The 17,049-nt window shown below is 36.0% G+C and overlaps 1 protein-coding gene across 2 annotated transcripts in view; it reads right to left on the bottom strand.

The window, feature by feature from the left end:
* LOC137430984 (rap guanine nucleotide exchange factor 4) overlaps positions 1–17,049 on the bottom strand; it is a 265,011-nt gene that overhangs the window by 170,222 nt on the left and 77,740 nt on the right. The window lies entirely within an intron of this gene.

The following is a 17,049-nucleotide window of genomic DNA, read 5'->3' as shown; positions in this document are numbered from 1 at the left end:
TGTGGTTGTAAATTTTACTTGTTTAACAAAACGTGCTGTTTTCTTTAAAAATATATATTGTGATAAATCACTGAATCTAATTAAGTCATTCGCATCTGTAGGGTTTGGAAAATTGATTAATTTATAAGTATTCTTCATATTAATATTTTTACTTATACTCTATTTTTGTCGTTCAGCCTGTGCCTTTGTATAATAATTTGATAAATCAATATACTGAGAGGATTTTCCAAAGATAGAACCATCTTTTCCAACATAAGTCATTTATATTAGATTAAAAATGATATCATAAAAATTTTCATTATTGTTGAGTTGAAATAATACATATAAACATAATTGACCACAACATTTAGAATTAATTTCTTGAACTTGAAATGTTTGATAAACACCATTCTGTAAGAATTGTATTACTTCAACAGGTGGTGGCATAACATAACTATCAAAATAATATTTATCCTGACTATTATGAATACAAACCCAATGAGAACCATTCTGTGTGTCTAAATTCATAATAATATTCTTTGTATTCTTATTTGTATGTATTAATTCATCTCTCATACAAATAACCACATTATCAATTTTTAGTGTTTTACAATACTTAGCTAGTTCTATATTTGACGTTGTATTCTTTCCAAATTGTTTAAACCATTTATCCATTTATTTATGAGAAAGATACAATCCATTACCCCGTTTAGTTAGTTTAACACCCGCTTGAGCGATAGAGGAAGGCATATCTCCAACCAACAATCTAGCTTTATCAGGTAGACTTTCAAGTTTTTGAGCAAAATCTACAATTACACCACTTCCACTAATTTGTTTCTCCAACTCCTTGTTATGTCTTTCCAATTCTTTTTGAGCTTTTAGTTGTGCCTTCCTTACATTAGCAGTTTTTACCGCTGCTGAAATACCACCAGTCAATGCTCCCGCCGCACTTAAACCAGCAAATAAAGGAATTAGAAACGGGAGAAATCCTCCTCTTGACTCGTCTATTGAATATTTCTTTAACATAGGTTTTGTCATTTTAATTTTAAGTGAACCAGTATCATTTAGTGTTTTTACTTGTGTGTGTGTGAGTAAAACATCAATTCTTACAGCTCCTTTTCTTTGAATTGTATTAACATTAATAATACAAGGCTTTTGATTTTGAATACAAGATGTTAATTTATTAAGATTGATTTGATTAACATATACCCCTACCATTTATTTATGAGAAAAAACCTATGTGATATTAATCATAACACCATTATCTGTATTAATCTGTAATTCTGTTTCCTCCAAAAGCAAACAATAAGCATCAACTTCTTCATTCTCTCCTCTTTCAATGTATAGAGAAGTATCCACTCTATTAGACTTTATAGTTTCCTTTTGAGAACTCAGGTCAATTGTGTAGATTGTATAAAGTTTTTGAAACACAACCATATCCAAAATAGGGTTATTATTACCATTACTTTCACACACCTTTTGGTAAGACTTGTAGGCTTCCGCATAATCATTTTTTCCCAATCAATTTCCAATCTATCTCGCGGATAAAATGTTCCATCAAGAGAAACCCGAGGTTGTTTCACCTTAGCATTATCACACAGCGCATTATTCTTATTAGTACCGTCCTCCCCATCTGGTTTTTAAAAAATGAGCCAGAGGTGTCGTGGCTTTCCTTGAAGAACACCTAAATTCCAAGTGTAGGTAGTGTGTTCCAGTTTAACGTGTTGACATCTTCTTTTAAGGTACGATACCTTTAGTGGGGTCTTTGAGTTAAGTCTTTTATTTAACATCTCTTCCGTTTTAAGATTAGGAGTATATTCACTGAAAACCAACACAAATCATTAATAACAAATTTATTATTGTCGCCAAAAGCATTTTCAGCCCCAAAAAGCAACCTATTTACATTATCATTCCTTTGTAGTTGAAATCTAATTTTAAGACCATACAAAACTTTATCATAATCACAAAATCCAAATATACCTTTAAGAGGTACTGCTACAGTAAAACTGTTCTCTGCTTTTGTTTCATCATTATACATTGCCTTCCTTTGAATATAACCAGGGTCAGCATTTGTTCCCGTTGACATATCAGGAATAAAACCTTCAACAGCTCCCTTACCCATTCTATCACTAAACGAATATAGTGTAAATTTCATCATTTCAGATGTAGCAGAGACATAATCAACCGCTTCAACCTCTTGTGTTCCAATATACAGGCGGACACTGTCAAACATTTTCCAGAAGAAATCATTTACGAGTGTAGCATTAGTATTATTCGCAGCCTTAGTGAATTTAAATTTACACAGCAAGAAACTATCAGCTATATTCAAGTAAGTTTGTTGATTATTTATTTCAAAACTTTTTGTTCCGTTTGAATTCCAGTCTGTTCCTGTTATAGGATTTACCTTAAAATAGTCTTCCTTTTTAGTGGAGTTTGAAATGATAATCGTATCATCAAAATCATAGATACTATCAATCGCTTCCATACTTGTATTTATATAGCATTAAAATTGTTGAAACCCTGACCCAAGTATTTTAATGATTTTTTGTCGTTCTTGTGAAGATAGTTGAGTTTTACCTTTTTTTATTTCTTTGATTGCTTGTAATTTATGAGACTCCTTTTGAGCATCTTTTATACTCTTTATAGCACCCGCAACTGAGCCCACGGCAGAAGCAGTTGAACCAATTAGGTCTTTATGTTTAAGAATGGTTGAACCAATACCCATTAGAGTATCAATTATCCCATCTCCTTTATTTCTAAATTGATGACCCACACCCCGTTGTCTCTTTGGTTTATAGTATCCTCGACCAAGAAACATACCTTCACCCTTATAGTATGGTGAAAGGAACATCCCATCCCCTGTAATTACTTTATATTTTCCCAACTCGTGTTTTCTCACAATAACCATTATTTATTTATTGAAAAACTTCACGTAGGTGAATTCTGATGGATATAATTTCTTCATTAAAGGAGATCATACGATTATCTTGATCGGTTATCCTAAAATTTACTCTGTATATGGTTTTTCCTGACACAGGTAAATAGACAAGGTTTTTTGGTTCCATATTGAATTTATAACCAATCGGTGTTGAGTATGCGCTGAATGAAAATATTGTATTTGTTCTTATTCCATCGTTATAAGCACCATCAATCAAATCACAATGAATTAATACTGAATTTATACCGGAGGATATTTGAATGACATTATCACTGTAAAACGTTCCGTTAGTTTCAATCTTTTTTGAAGAGAAACCCAATAGCTCTCTAAACGATTTTTCAATCGTGAAATCAACTTTATAATTATTTTTTAGTTTAATAGTTGATTTTGAAGTGTGTTTTTGAATATCTATTACAATATTTTTTGGGTCCTCACCTTTTTCTTTCATAAGGCGAGAGACTTCAGAAGATATTTGAGAAATCTCGTAAGCTCCGGGTGAAACCGTTATAGTTTTGTACCCATTTCCTGGATTATAACTAAACTTGTTGTTTTTCTCTGTGATATAAAAAAGTGTATTGTAAGTCTCCATTGACAACAAAGAAGCCTCATATGAGGTAAGGGGGTCAAGTTGTAGTGGGTAAGGGAATGAAGCTGTGTAATCACTCATTGTGAAATTAAAACTAAGAATTGTGCTTCTCATTTTATTTAATATCTAATAAAATATCTTTGTATTGACATTTATTAATTATTTTCATATTCATCAACTGATCTAAAATGGCGGATGCTTCATTAAAACAATTGTTGTTTCCAGCCTTCTTACTACCTAACAACAATAATAACCTATTAACTAATTGTGATGGGTCATTTGGAAGAAAGCTAACACCCGAACCAAGCTTACTTAAAGCATCAATAATATGTTTCTCCTTCTCATTCTTCTTACTTTTACCGGCAACAGAAACTCCATAATCAAGTGAGTTTAGTAAATCAATATATACCCTATCTTCCGCATTTTCCATATCAAGTGGTTCATCAAAATATTTTGAACCGCTGAATCCGGAGTTTGTTAGAAGAAACATTAATCTTGGAGTTAATTCAACATTTGGTTGAGCAGAACTTAAGAACACCAATTTATCATTAAATATCAATAACTTTTCTTTCACAAGATGGAACTGTGCTGGTTCTTCTGTGGGAATGAGACCTGCTCTGGTTTTTGAACCCACCGAATATTCATTGTTTTGAAGAGCTTCCACAACATAATTAGGTGGTTGATTTACCTCCTCAAGTTTCCAAAATAATCCTTCATCATCATATTCTAATTCTCCAAGTTCTTGCGCTGTCATTTGACTAAAATCTTTGAGCATTTGAAGTTTTTTGGAGTAAATTCTACTGTGGGAACTGTAGGTGAGTGTTGTTTTCAAAAGCGGTTTAAAAAATTTCTCTTGTTTTCTTTCAAAGGCTTCTTCACCAGTTAGTTTCTGTCTCCGTTTCTTCTTTATCTCTTCCTGTTGCTTTACAACTTTTGAAACCAACTCTTGATGTTCTTTAAACTTTCTTGCTCTTTCTTCGGTTTTCATCTTCTGTATTTATTTATTGAAAAATATCATTTAATGAATTGGAAAGGTCAATGGGAAAATTTTCCTTTTCTTTGTCATTATAGTAAATGTGTTGAAATAAATCCTTTTCTTTAAATATTTCATCAAATTCTTTATTGGTATTAATAAGAGTTGTTATTTCTTCTTCACTAATACTTGTATCTCTGCTTTTCATACATTTGCGTTGAGTCTCCTCATTGATATCAAAACCGAATGATAAAATCTTCACTCCATCACCACACAAATGTTTAATAATTTCTCATTCCTTCAGGATTCGTTTCTAAAATCCCAACACCGTTAGATTTTACTTTATTTAACTCACTCTTACAATGTGAATATTTTGTAGAACCAAGAGAGACCTCCTCAAATATTTGACCTTCGTTCCTCAATCGCATATGTTTCTCCATTGAAATGTAGCAATAAATCTTTCCCTTCTACTTCTCCTGGTCGCATTGCTCTGGTTGTCGTACTTACAAAACGAATCATAGGGTGTTTTTTTTTAAAACTTACAATCTTTTCATTTTTACTATTCAAGAGTTTAGATTTATGAAAGTTCTTTCCTGAAGCAGATTTACCCACAAGATTAATAATAATAGTTGTCATTTATGTGTGTAAAATATCAGTTAGTATCTCATCTTGTTTCACAACAATATATTTATATTTTCCAATCGTGTGTTTCATATAATTTTCAAATTCTTTTTTACTACATAACGTAGAGCAATTATCTCTCCAAAAATTATTTACATCTATTGAATTTAACTTAAATAAAATAAAAGTATTGGCATTGTTTCTTATTGAGCGCCGAGGGAGTTGAAAATATGACTGACTAAGATAAATACAATTACAAGAAGAATATCTCCCTCTTGTATAGTAGCTGTCCATTACTGTTTGGTTTCTCTCATTAACACAATCATCAAAGATGACGAGGTTCTTTTTTGATTTATCTAAATCTTGAGGTGAAGGTATATCATCCGTATTATCACTGAGAATACAAGTTATGGGTTTTGGTTTCGATTTTGATTTCTGTGTATCACAAAATAATTGTATTATATCTTCAATATTATAATCATTTAGTTTGTTTTGAAGTTTAAATAAACCGATAATGTCTTCCTTTTTAAGACCTGCATTAAAACCCTGTGAGAGTAGTTGATACTCGGGTTGAAAACTTGACTTTGTAAAAATTATTAAATTATCATAATCTAAAAAATTAGGACCAAGGAGCATCTTTAAAAGTAAACAGGTTTTTCCACATCCGCTTGAACCAACTATTAGACATCTCAATGAATTTGGAATGTTTTTATGGTTATTAAATTTTATCTTATTTTCCCAAACGGGTAAAAAATCATTCATTTATATATTTGGAAAACAAGTCATCTAACTTTTTTTGAGCTATTTTAGAAACTCTATATTTTATCCTGAGTTCGGGTTTAATTTCAAAATAATTCATTATTTTATTTATATAGAATCTTGTATTAACATTTCCATTAAAATTATTTTGAATAATAAATATCATTAAACCCTTATACATTTCCTCAATACAAATAGTCTCTTCCCTTGAGAGAAATGGTGTATTATCATCACAATACTTAACATTCATCTCTCTTATTAATCTTGTAAAGTAATTCATTTTTGGTTCTAATTTAAAAGAGTTATATATTTTTTTATTTTTTTTATTATCATTAATTAAAATTAAATCACAGAAAATACATTGTTTATATGAAACCTCATTATTAAGCCCTATTCTATCACAAGCCGGACAATTCTCTAATTTATCATATGGAGAGTCTGGAAATTCTAAATATCCTTCTATCATATTTATATAGTAAATTTTTACTTAAATTAAACGCAAGTTTATTCGTTAATAAATACAATGTTTCAAAGCACAAAAGACAAATTTCAATCAATCTCTACTTCGGTGGAAGATATAGAAAAATATGTCAAAGATGTTAAATTGAACAAAGATAAATATGGGAATTTTTGGGTAAAACCAGTTATGGAAAATAACATGAGCCCCTCTATTTCATTTAAAGGAAGAGCTCTAACTATACCTGGAAAGACATCCATTAAAGTAAATCTAACAAAAGTTTCTCCTCTACTCCTGGCAATTTATTCAAAGCTTGAAAAAGTGATCGATCGTGATACTTTGAAAATGAATGATAAGACCATTAATAATTCTAGAGGAGACATTTGTATTTTCTTTAATAATCCAAAGGGTGTAGATCTAAGTAAAATGAATGATGTTAATATTTCTGGTGAAATGTCATTTCGTTCTATGATAGTTAGAGATTATTTAAAGATAACTTTTGATATTAAAAATGTAGAGATTGAATCTGTTAATGAAAGAAAGTATATAGATATTGATGGGAATATTTTTCCTGCTAATTAAATATGAGTCATTACAGCAGTGAAGATTTTACTATTTTATTGAACTCGGACGATAGTGATGATAGTATTTCATTGAACTCGGACCATGGTGATGATAGTATTTCATTGAACTCAGATGATCGTTATGATGCTAATAGTTTGTGCTCAAATGATAGTTATGAGAGTAGCTTTATTGATGACTCTGAGTATGATTCTGAGTATTCATGTGATAGTTATGACTCAGATGATTCTGAGTGAAAAAGTGTTTTAGTTTAAGTATAGTTTCATATATAAAAAGCCTGTAAAAAGGCACTTTCTTCTATAAGTGTTTTACTTGAAGCACAGTTTCATCTTTAAAAAAGCCTCTAAAAAGGTGTTTTACTTTAAGTATAATTTTGCTGTATAAATATGATCAAAGCAACGTATTGCGACGTTTGCGAACAAGAATATAAACAATACAAAAGACACCTTAAAACTAACAAACACACATTTAATCTACTTCACCTACTATCTCCTATTCAGAAGGAAACAAAACACTGTTCTGCCTGTGATAAAAAATATCCTCAAGAAAGGCTTCGAAATACATCTTAAAACAAATCTACATTTATCAAATTTTATCACAACTAAAAACTCTGATGGTGCATTCAAAGGACATATTAAAATAAGTCTTTAATTTCAAACCTCCTGAACCAGAGTCTATAGTTGATGCTGTAGAAATAGTTAAACCTGCTGTTCAAACGTTGATTGAAAAAACACTAAAAGAAATCAAACCACTTAAATTTTATATGGGAGTAAAATTAGAAATGACAAAGGACGAAGGAGTTAAAGATACACCATACATGAGAACTGAGCCACACTTTATATCTTCATATCAAGATTTTAAAACATCAGGAGTCTATGATGAACTTATTAAACAAGAGCAAGATGTGGCGAATTCAATCGTAGGAAGTGGATTCAATATAGGAAAAATTATTTACATAGACATTCATATTCTTAAATCAGATCCTCTAAAAGCTTCTTCTTACATTGATTTACCCAGTGTTATCAAAAATAGAAAAGCAGTTATCAATATCAAAAATAAAGACAATAAATGTTTTCTCTGGTCTATTCTAGCACACTTACATCCTCCACATTTTCATGATGAAAGAGTATCTCATTATAAAAAATATGAGAATACATTAAATATGAAAGATCTAAAGTTTCCGATGACTTTAAATGATATTCCTAAATTTGAAAAGTTGAATAATTTATCAGTTAATGTTTATGGTCTAACAGAAACAAACAACATTCAGGTTTTAAAGCTTTCTGACAATTGTAAATGAACTCATATTAATCTTCTATATTTTAATTCAGACGAAAATTCACCTTATACATACATCAAAGATATTACAAAATTAATAAAACCACAAGTATGTAAAAGAACAAATAAAATATATATTTGTATGCGTTGTCTTAACTTCTTCCATACACAAGAAAGATTAGATAAACATTCAAATTATTGTGGTGAACATAAATCAACGGTAATCAACATGCCTAAAAAAGGCTCAAAGATCACATTCAAAGATGAAAAGAAAACAATAAAACATCCATTTGTTATATATGCTGATTTTGAAAGTATTTTAGAAAAAATTGATACTGCTTCTCCAGATCCAAAAGAATCATACACAAATAAATATCAAAAACATACTCCTTGTGGTTTTTGTTATTATATCAAATCATCCGTTGATTATGAATATAACAAGTTAGAGGTGTATAGAGGCTCAAATACCCCAGAGGAGTTTGTGAAACGACTAGAAAAAGACTGTGTCCGATTAACCAAGATAATGAGAGAAACCAACAAATCAATGTCCTTAACAAGTAAAGAAAAAAGTGAATTTAGACAGCCAAAGGTTGCCTGTCATATTTGTGAGAAGAAAATTGGTGAAGGTCTAAAGGTTAGAGACCATTGTCATCTCACTGGTAAATATAGAGGTCCGGCTCATCAAAGTTGTAATATTAATTATCAACTCCCCTCTTTCATTCCTGTTTTTCTTCATAACAACGCTCATTATGATACACATCTATTTATCAAGGAACTCTCAAAGACTTCTGGAAGTATCTCAGCAATTCCAAACACGGATCAGAAATACATTTCATTCACAAAAACAATTCACACATCTCCTATTACTCATATCAGATTTCTTGATACATTTAAATTCATGGCAAGTCCATTGGCTAACTTGGTTCAAAATCTAAAAGAGTTTCCATGTCTTTCAGAGTATTTTTTAGATAAAGATTTTCTAACACAAAAGGGAATTTACCCCTATGACTATATGGACTCATTTGAGAGATTCAATGAAACACAACTTCCTTTAAAAGAAAATTTCTATAACAAATTAAACAACAGTCATATATCTGATAAAGATTATGTACACGCAAAAAATGTTTGGGAAAAATATAACATCAAGAATCTTGGCGAGTATCACGATTTGTATCTCAAAACTGATGTGCTTTTATTGGCCGATGTATTTGAAGCCTTTAGATCTGTTTGTCGCACTGGATACGGATTGGATCCTGCTCACTACTACACAGCACCTGGATTGGCCTGGAGTGCGATGTTGAAAATGACAAAACAAGATTTGGATTTGATAACCGATGTTGATATGCTTTTGATGATTGAAAAGGCAAAGAGGAGGAATTTCACAAGTCTGTTCAAAGAGATATGCTAAAGCAAATAACAAGTACATTCCAAATTATGATCCATCGGTAGAGAGCTCCTACTTGATGTATTATGATGTGAACAACCTGTATGGCTGGGCAATGTCTCAGGCTCTTCCTTATGGAAAACTTAGATGGGTAAAGGAAAAAGATTACAAAAAGGTTTTACAAGATGTATGTATCTCTACACAAAAAGAATTGGATGATTCAAAGGTTGGTTATTATTTTGAGGTCGATTTGAAATATCCAGAGGTACTTCATAACCTACACAAAGATCTCCCATTTGCTTGTGAAAAGGAAAGTCCAAAGAAGGAGTGGTTAAGTGATTATCAACAATCATTTCATATAGGTGAATCAACAGAAAAATTACTTACTACATTATATAACAAGAAAAATTATGTTCTACACCAAAGAAATTTGCGACAATATTTATCAAAAGGTCTAAGAGTAGAGAAGATCCATAGGGTTCTAAAGTTCAATCAAAGTCATTGGCTAAAGGAGTACATTGATTTTAATACACAAAGAAGAACAGAGTCAAAAACAGATTTTGAGAAAGACTTTTATAAATTGATGAATAATGCGGTCTTTGGTAAGACCATGGAGAATGTGAGGAAAAGACAAAATATCAGACTATCAACATCTTGGAAACAAGCATCAAAATTAATTAATAGACCGAGTTTTACTAGAGCTGAGGTCTTTACTGAGAACTTTTGTGCGATCCATTTGATTAAAGAGAGTATTGAAATGGACAAACCTATTTATATTGGAACATCAATTCTTGATTTATCAAAGTCATAAATGTATGATTACTTTTATAATAACTTGAGGAAGAAATATCAAAATGATGTTAATCTACTTTATATGGATACAGATAGTTTTATTTTGCAAATTAATACTGATGATGTTTATTCAGACATGAAAAAGGACATTAATATCTATGACACTAGTAATTACAGTCCAGAGAGTGAGTTGTTCTCTTCTAAAAATAAAAAGGTGATTGGAAAGTTTAAGGATGAATTAGGAGGAAATGTCATGAGTGAATTTGTGGGATTGAGGTCTAAGGCTTATGCTTATAAATACATTGTGAATAACGTTGAAAAGACTGATAATAAGTTAAAAGGTGTAAAGAAAAATGTCATTAAAGAAACAATAAACTTTAAGGATTATTATAACTGTTTAACAACAAAGAAAGAAGAGTTTAGAAAGATTAATGGAAGAAGAAGTTATAAACATAAATTATATTCAGAAGAGGTGAATAAGAAAGCTTTGGGGGCTTTTGATGATCAGAGGTTTATTTTAGAAAATGGAATTGATAGTCTCCCTTATGGTTATATAAGTATATAAGTGATAAGTTAAAAAGGGGGGTTAGGGATTTTAACGGGCTACCGCCGCCTTTTTACTATTATATAAATGATAGAACCAAGTACCAACCAGACTAAAGAGTGGAGGTGTAATCAACCTTGGTATATAAATGGTAAACATAACGAATGTGAAAAATACCAAATAGGTATAATTGAAAAGACAACTGGTAAAAACATTTACAAAACAAATAAGAGAATTAATTTAAATACCGGTGAATTGGGTAAAAAAAGATGGAAATATTTTTGAGTGGACGGAAAACTTTGATGGTTGTCAGGAAAATATATACTTTAATTTAAAAATGGTATGTGGCACTGGAGGCGCTCAAACAAGAACATTGAGGGAGGTTTATCATTTTATCTCAGCTCAGTTAAAATATCTTAATAAAGAACCAAACTCAAATCTTTTTTGTTAATATATTAGATGGTGAAGGGAGTGGCAAGAGAATTAAATTATTTCCCACGCATAAACAAATATTTGTAGGATCAATGTTTGAGTGGTCTACTCTGGATCATTGATAGTAAGAGTACCATAAGACCAAGGGGGAATCATTGTTTGAGTGGTCTAATGAACAACATTAAGGATAGGTGTCAAAAGGCTAAAAGGTTCGTAAAGAGGTGAGAAGAAAATTAACATGTAAGTGAATGGGTCAATGTTTGAGTGGGTCAAAGATAATCTGTCAGATGATATGTCGAAGAAGGATTATAGGTCTATAAGGGAAAACAAATATTTGTAGTGTTTGAGTGGTCTAATGAACAACATTAAGGATAGGTACTATAGACAAAAGGTTCAGAAAGATTAGGGTGGGAAAAATAGAGGTGTTAATGGGCAATGAGGTTAAGAGGAAAATTAACATGTAAGTCAATGGGAAAATGAGAGTGTCCCAGAAGCAACATATATACACTACTCCCCTGCATGCTGGGACATATCAAAAGCTATTCGGGACTGTCACTGAGCACTTGTTCAAGCATGGATGAGTACATCCAGCAAAGCAAGATGGAAAGGTCTGCCTGGGGCACGGATCTCAAACTGCACTTTTGCCCATTTGACCAAAACGTGCGTTTTCCTACTCAGTGGTACCACGGAACTGGAACCAATATGGACCCCACAATGTGGACAGAATTGCAGCCAAGTCCATCTACCTGAGACACACGGGCAGTCATTATGATGTGGTCATCTCGACTAAAGAGGTTCGCAGTTCAAGTGCTAACCAACCTGGGAAAAACAAACGCACCAATTCACAGCAGAATGTCAATGATGGAAAGTCAGACAAGAAGAAGAAACCTGTTAATAACAGTAACTCCCAGACAGCCAATATACAGGAATGGTCAGATCATAGGTACTATTCCATCAATGAGGAATGGCAGCGCTCAGCATGCAATATGTTCGGTCTCGTTTTCATCAGGTCCAACCGTATGAGTTGTGGTGGTCCAGATGTGATTCTTACATGTCCAGACCATCCGAGATTTCCAAAAAATCAAAGGCGACGGGAACTGTTTGTTTCGATCATTTGCACATACCATCACTGGCTCGCAAAAACAACACGGAGCTGTGCGTTCTGCAATTGTCACACACGTCTGATATTGAGCCATTCATACTTTCCACTGGTGTGTCCAGTGTTGAAGCCCACATAAGAGCTTCTCGTATGGACAGTGTAGGTACTTGGGGTACAGAAAACGAAATTCTTACTCTCGCACATTTGCTGAATACCCCAGTGTATGTGTACAACAGCGAGAGTATGGATTGGGTAAGGTACTCCCCTATGCATGTTGACGAAAATTTGCATGAAAATGTCACGCATATGGCTATGTACATACAATCATACATCAGGCTGCAGCATGATCACTTTGATGTTGTTCTCTCGACTGTAAATCCACAGTAACTATTTTGGCCATTTCTCAGTGCAGGTCCCTGTGTGGCCTGAGGCTGGATGAAGACATCACTCTTTGAGAAACGAGCAAAAATACAGAGTTGCAAGATACAGTCAGGGTTACGTAAGACAATATAGGAACATGTGCAGTGTTTGACCTTGCTGACAAAGATATCTTGACACTTTTGCTCCAAGATTGGGTATCCTCTGAGTACCGTACCATTGTGTTATTCCACATTGTAAAAAATTACAGAAACACGTGAATAAAAAAATTTATGCTAAATTAAAAAGGCAATGTAGGGATGACAAACTACAGTCTAAAAAAGGTCCTGAACAAGATAGGGATGATGTTAGTTTAGAGAGTAGCTAAGAGTATTGCCATCACATAACAATCCCTACATCACTGCCTCCAGACTATTGTCTAGGGCTAGGCCTAGCTAAAAGTATTAGAAGCTCCTATATTTCATTTCTGCATAAGTATAAGAAGCTCCTGTATAATTTAAGGGACTTCTTGTAGCTTCAGTTGTCGTTCCTACTTTTCTTTTTTTATCAACTTAGAGTAACCAATCACAAATGGAGATAATAATGGAATGCTGTTATTAGAGATGTTCATGCAGTTTGTAAGAAGTTGATGATCATGTATTGATATTAAAACAATGTACTTGGGCTGATAATTTGTACAGTCTCAGTATGTGGCTATACTACAGGAGTAATCAAGTACTATGGTAACCAGTGGAGTGTTGGTAGAAGCTTGAAGCAATAACTTATGAAGTGTAAATGAGGCAGTGATGTAGGGATTGTTATGTGATGGTAATACTGTTAGCTACTCTCTAAAGACTAAACCAACATCATCCCTATCTTGTTTCGGACCTTTTTTAGACTGCAATTTGTCATCCCTACATTGCCTTTTTAATTTAGCATTTTTTTTTTTTTCACTTGTTAGATTATTACTCTTTTAATAGATGGTGTGGAGTTCGATCGGAATAAAGCTCATGACTCTGGAGTTTTGTGGACTTGATTTTCACCACAGGCACCGTGTCTGGTTGCGGCACCCAAATTAGTGGCATGGATGAAAGGCACCGTGTCTGCTTGCGGCACCGAAATTAGCGGCATGGATGAAAGGCACCATGTCTGGTTGCGGCACCGAAATTAGCGGCATGGATGAAAGGCAGCGTGTCAGGTTGCAGCACCCAAATTAGCGGCATGGATGAAAGGCAGCGTGTCTGGTTGCCGCACCCAAATTAATGGCATTGATGAAAGGCATCGTGTCTGGTTGTGGCACCCACATTAGCGGCATGGATGAAAGGCACAGTGTCTGGTTGCGGCACCCACATTAGCGGCATGGATGAAAGGCACCGTGTCTGGTTGCAGCACCCAAATTAGCGGCATGGATGAAAGGCAGCGTGTCTGGTTGCCGCACCCAAATTAATGGCATTGATGAAAGGCATCGTGTCTGGTGGCGGCACCCACATTAGCGGCATGGATGACAGGCACTGTGTCTGGTTGCGGAACCCAAATTAGCGGCATGGATGAAATGCATCGTGTCAGGTTACGGCACACAAATTAGTGGCATGGATGAAAGGCATCGTGTCTGGTTGCGGCACCCAAATTACCGGCATGGATGAAAGGCAGCGTGTCTGGTTGCCGCACCCAAATTAGCAGTATGGATGAAAGGCATTGTGTCAGGTTGCGGCACACAAATTAGCGGCATGGATGAAAGGCACCGTGTCTGGTTGAGGCACCAAAATTAGCAGTATGGATGAAAGCCACCGTGTCTGGTTGCCGCACCCAAATTAGCAGTATGGATGAAAGCCACCGTGTCTGGTTGCCGCACCCAAATTAGCAGTATGGATGAAAGCCACCGTGTCTGGTTGCCGCACCCAAATTAGCAGTATGGATGAAAGGCATTGTGTCAGCTTGCGGCACACAAATTAGCGGCATGGATGAAAGGCACCGTGTCTGGTTGCGGCACCAAAATTAGCAGAATGGATGAAAGGCATGGTGTCAGGTTGCGGCACCCAAATTAGCGGCATGGATGAAATGCATCGTGTTTGGTTGCGGCACCAAAATTAGCGGTATGGATGAAAGGCATCGTGTCTGGTTGCGCCACCCAAATTAGTGGCATGGATGAAAGGCATGGTGTCTGGTTACAGCACCCAAATTAGTGGCATGGATGAAAGGCACTGTGTCTGATTGCGGCACCCACATTAGCGGCATGGATGAAAGGCACTGTGTCTGGTTGCAGCACCGAAATTAGCAGTATGGATGAAAGGCACCGCGTCTGATTGCGGCACCCACATTAGCGGCATGGATGACAGGCACTGTGTCTGGTTGCGGAACCCAAATTAGCGGCATGGATGAAATGCATCGTGTCAGGTTACGGCACACAAATTAGTGGCATGGATGAAAGGCATCGTGTCTGGTTGCGGCACCCAAATTACCGGCATGGATGAAAGGCAGCGTGTCTGGTTGCCGCACCCAAATTAGCAGTATGGATGAAAGGCATTGTGTCAGGTTGCGGCACACAAATTAGCGGCATGGATGAAAGGCACCGTGTCTGGTTGAGGCACCAAAATTAGCAGTATGGATGAAAGCCACCGTGTCTGGTTGCCGCACCCAAATTAGCAGTATGGATGAAAGCCACCGTGTCTGGTTGCCGCACCCAAATTAGCAGTATGGATGAAAGCCACCGTGTCTGGTTGCCGCACCCAAATTAGCAGTATGGATGAAAGGCATTGTGTCAGCTTACGGCACACAAATTAGCGGCATGGATGAAAGGCACCGTGTCTGGTTGCGGCACCAAAATTAGCAGAATGGATGAAAGGCATGGTGTCAGGTTGCGGCACCCAAATTAGCGGCATGGATGAAATGCATCGTGTTTGGTTGCGGCACCAAAATTAGCGGTATGGATGAAAGGCATCGTGTCTGGTTGCGCCACCCAAATTAGTGGCATGGATGAAAGGCATGGTGTCTGGTTACAGCACCCAAATTAGTGGCATGGATGAAAGGCACTGTGTCTGATTGCGGCACCCACATTAGCGGCATGGATGAAAGGCACTGTGTCTGGTTGCAGCACCGAAATTAGCAGTATGGATGAAAGGCACCGCGTCTGATTGCGGCACCCACATTAGCGGCATGGATGACAGGCACTGTGTCTGGTTGCGGAACCCAAATTAGCGGCATGGATGAAATGCATCGTGTCAGGTTACGGCACACAAATTAGTGGCATGGATGAAAGGCATCGTGTCTGGTTGCGGCACCCAAATTACCGGCATGGATGAAAGGCAGCGTGTCTGGTTGCCGCACCCAAATTAGCAGTATGGATGAAAGGCATTGTGTCAGGTTGCGGCACACAAATTAGCGGCATGGATGAAAGGCACCGTGTCTGGTTGAGGCACCAAAATTAGCAGTATGGATGAAAGCCACCGTGTCTGGTTGCCGCACCCAAATTAGCAGTATGGATGAAAGCCACCGTGTCTGGTTGCCGCACCCAAATTAGCAGTATGGATGAAAGCCACCGTGTCTGGTTGCCGCACCCAAATTAGCAGTATGGATGAAAGGCATTGTGTCAGCTTGCGGCACACAAATTAGCGGCATGGATGAAAGGCACCGTGTCTGGTTGCGGCACCAAAATTAGCAGAATGGATGAAAGGCATGGTGTCAGGTTGCGGCACCCAAATTAGCGGCATGGATGAAATGCATCGTGTTTGGTTGCGGCACCAAAATTAGCGGTATGGATGAAAGGCATCGTGTCTGGTTGCGCCACCCAAATTAGTGGCATGGATGAAAGGCATGGTGTCTGGTTACAGCACCCAAATTAGTGGCATGGATGAAAGGCACTGTGTCTGATTGCGGCACCCACATTAGCGGCATGGATGAAAGGCACTGTGTCTGGTTGCAGCACCGAAATTAGCAGTATGGATGAAAGGCACCGCGTCTGATTGCGGCACCGAAATTAGCGGCATGGATGAAAGGCATCGTGTCTGGTTGCAGCACCCAAATTAGTGGCATGGATGAAAGGCATCATGTCTGGTTGTGGCACCCATATTAGCGGCATGGATGAAAGGCACTGTGTCTGGTTGCGGCACACAAATTAGCAGTATGGATGTAAGGCACCGTGCCTGGATGCGGCACACAAATTAGCAGTATGGGTGGAAGGCATCATATCGGTTGCGGCACCCAAATTAGCAGTATGGATGAAAGGCACCGTGTCTGGTTGCGGCACCCAAATTAGTGGCATGGGTGAAAGG

This window comes from Myxine glutinosa, chromosome 7, assembly GCF_964187855.1.
Source record: "Myxine glutinosa chromosome 7, kmMyxGlut1.1, whole genome shotgun sequence".
Classification (NCBI taxonomy): domain Eukaryota; kingdom Metazoa; phylum Chordata; class Myxini; order Myxiniformes; family Myxinidae; genus Myxine; species Myxine glutinosa.
This window is presented reverse-complemented; position numbering and strand designations above follow the sequence as displayed.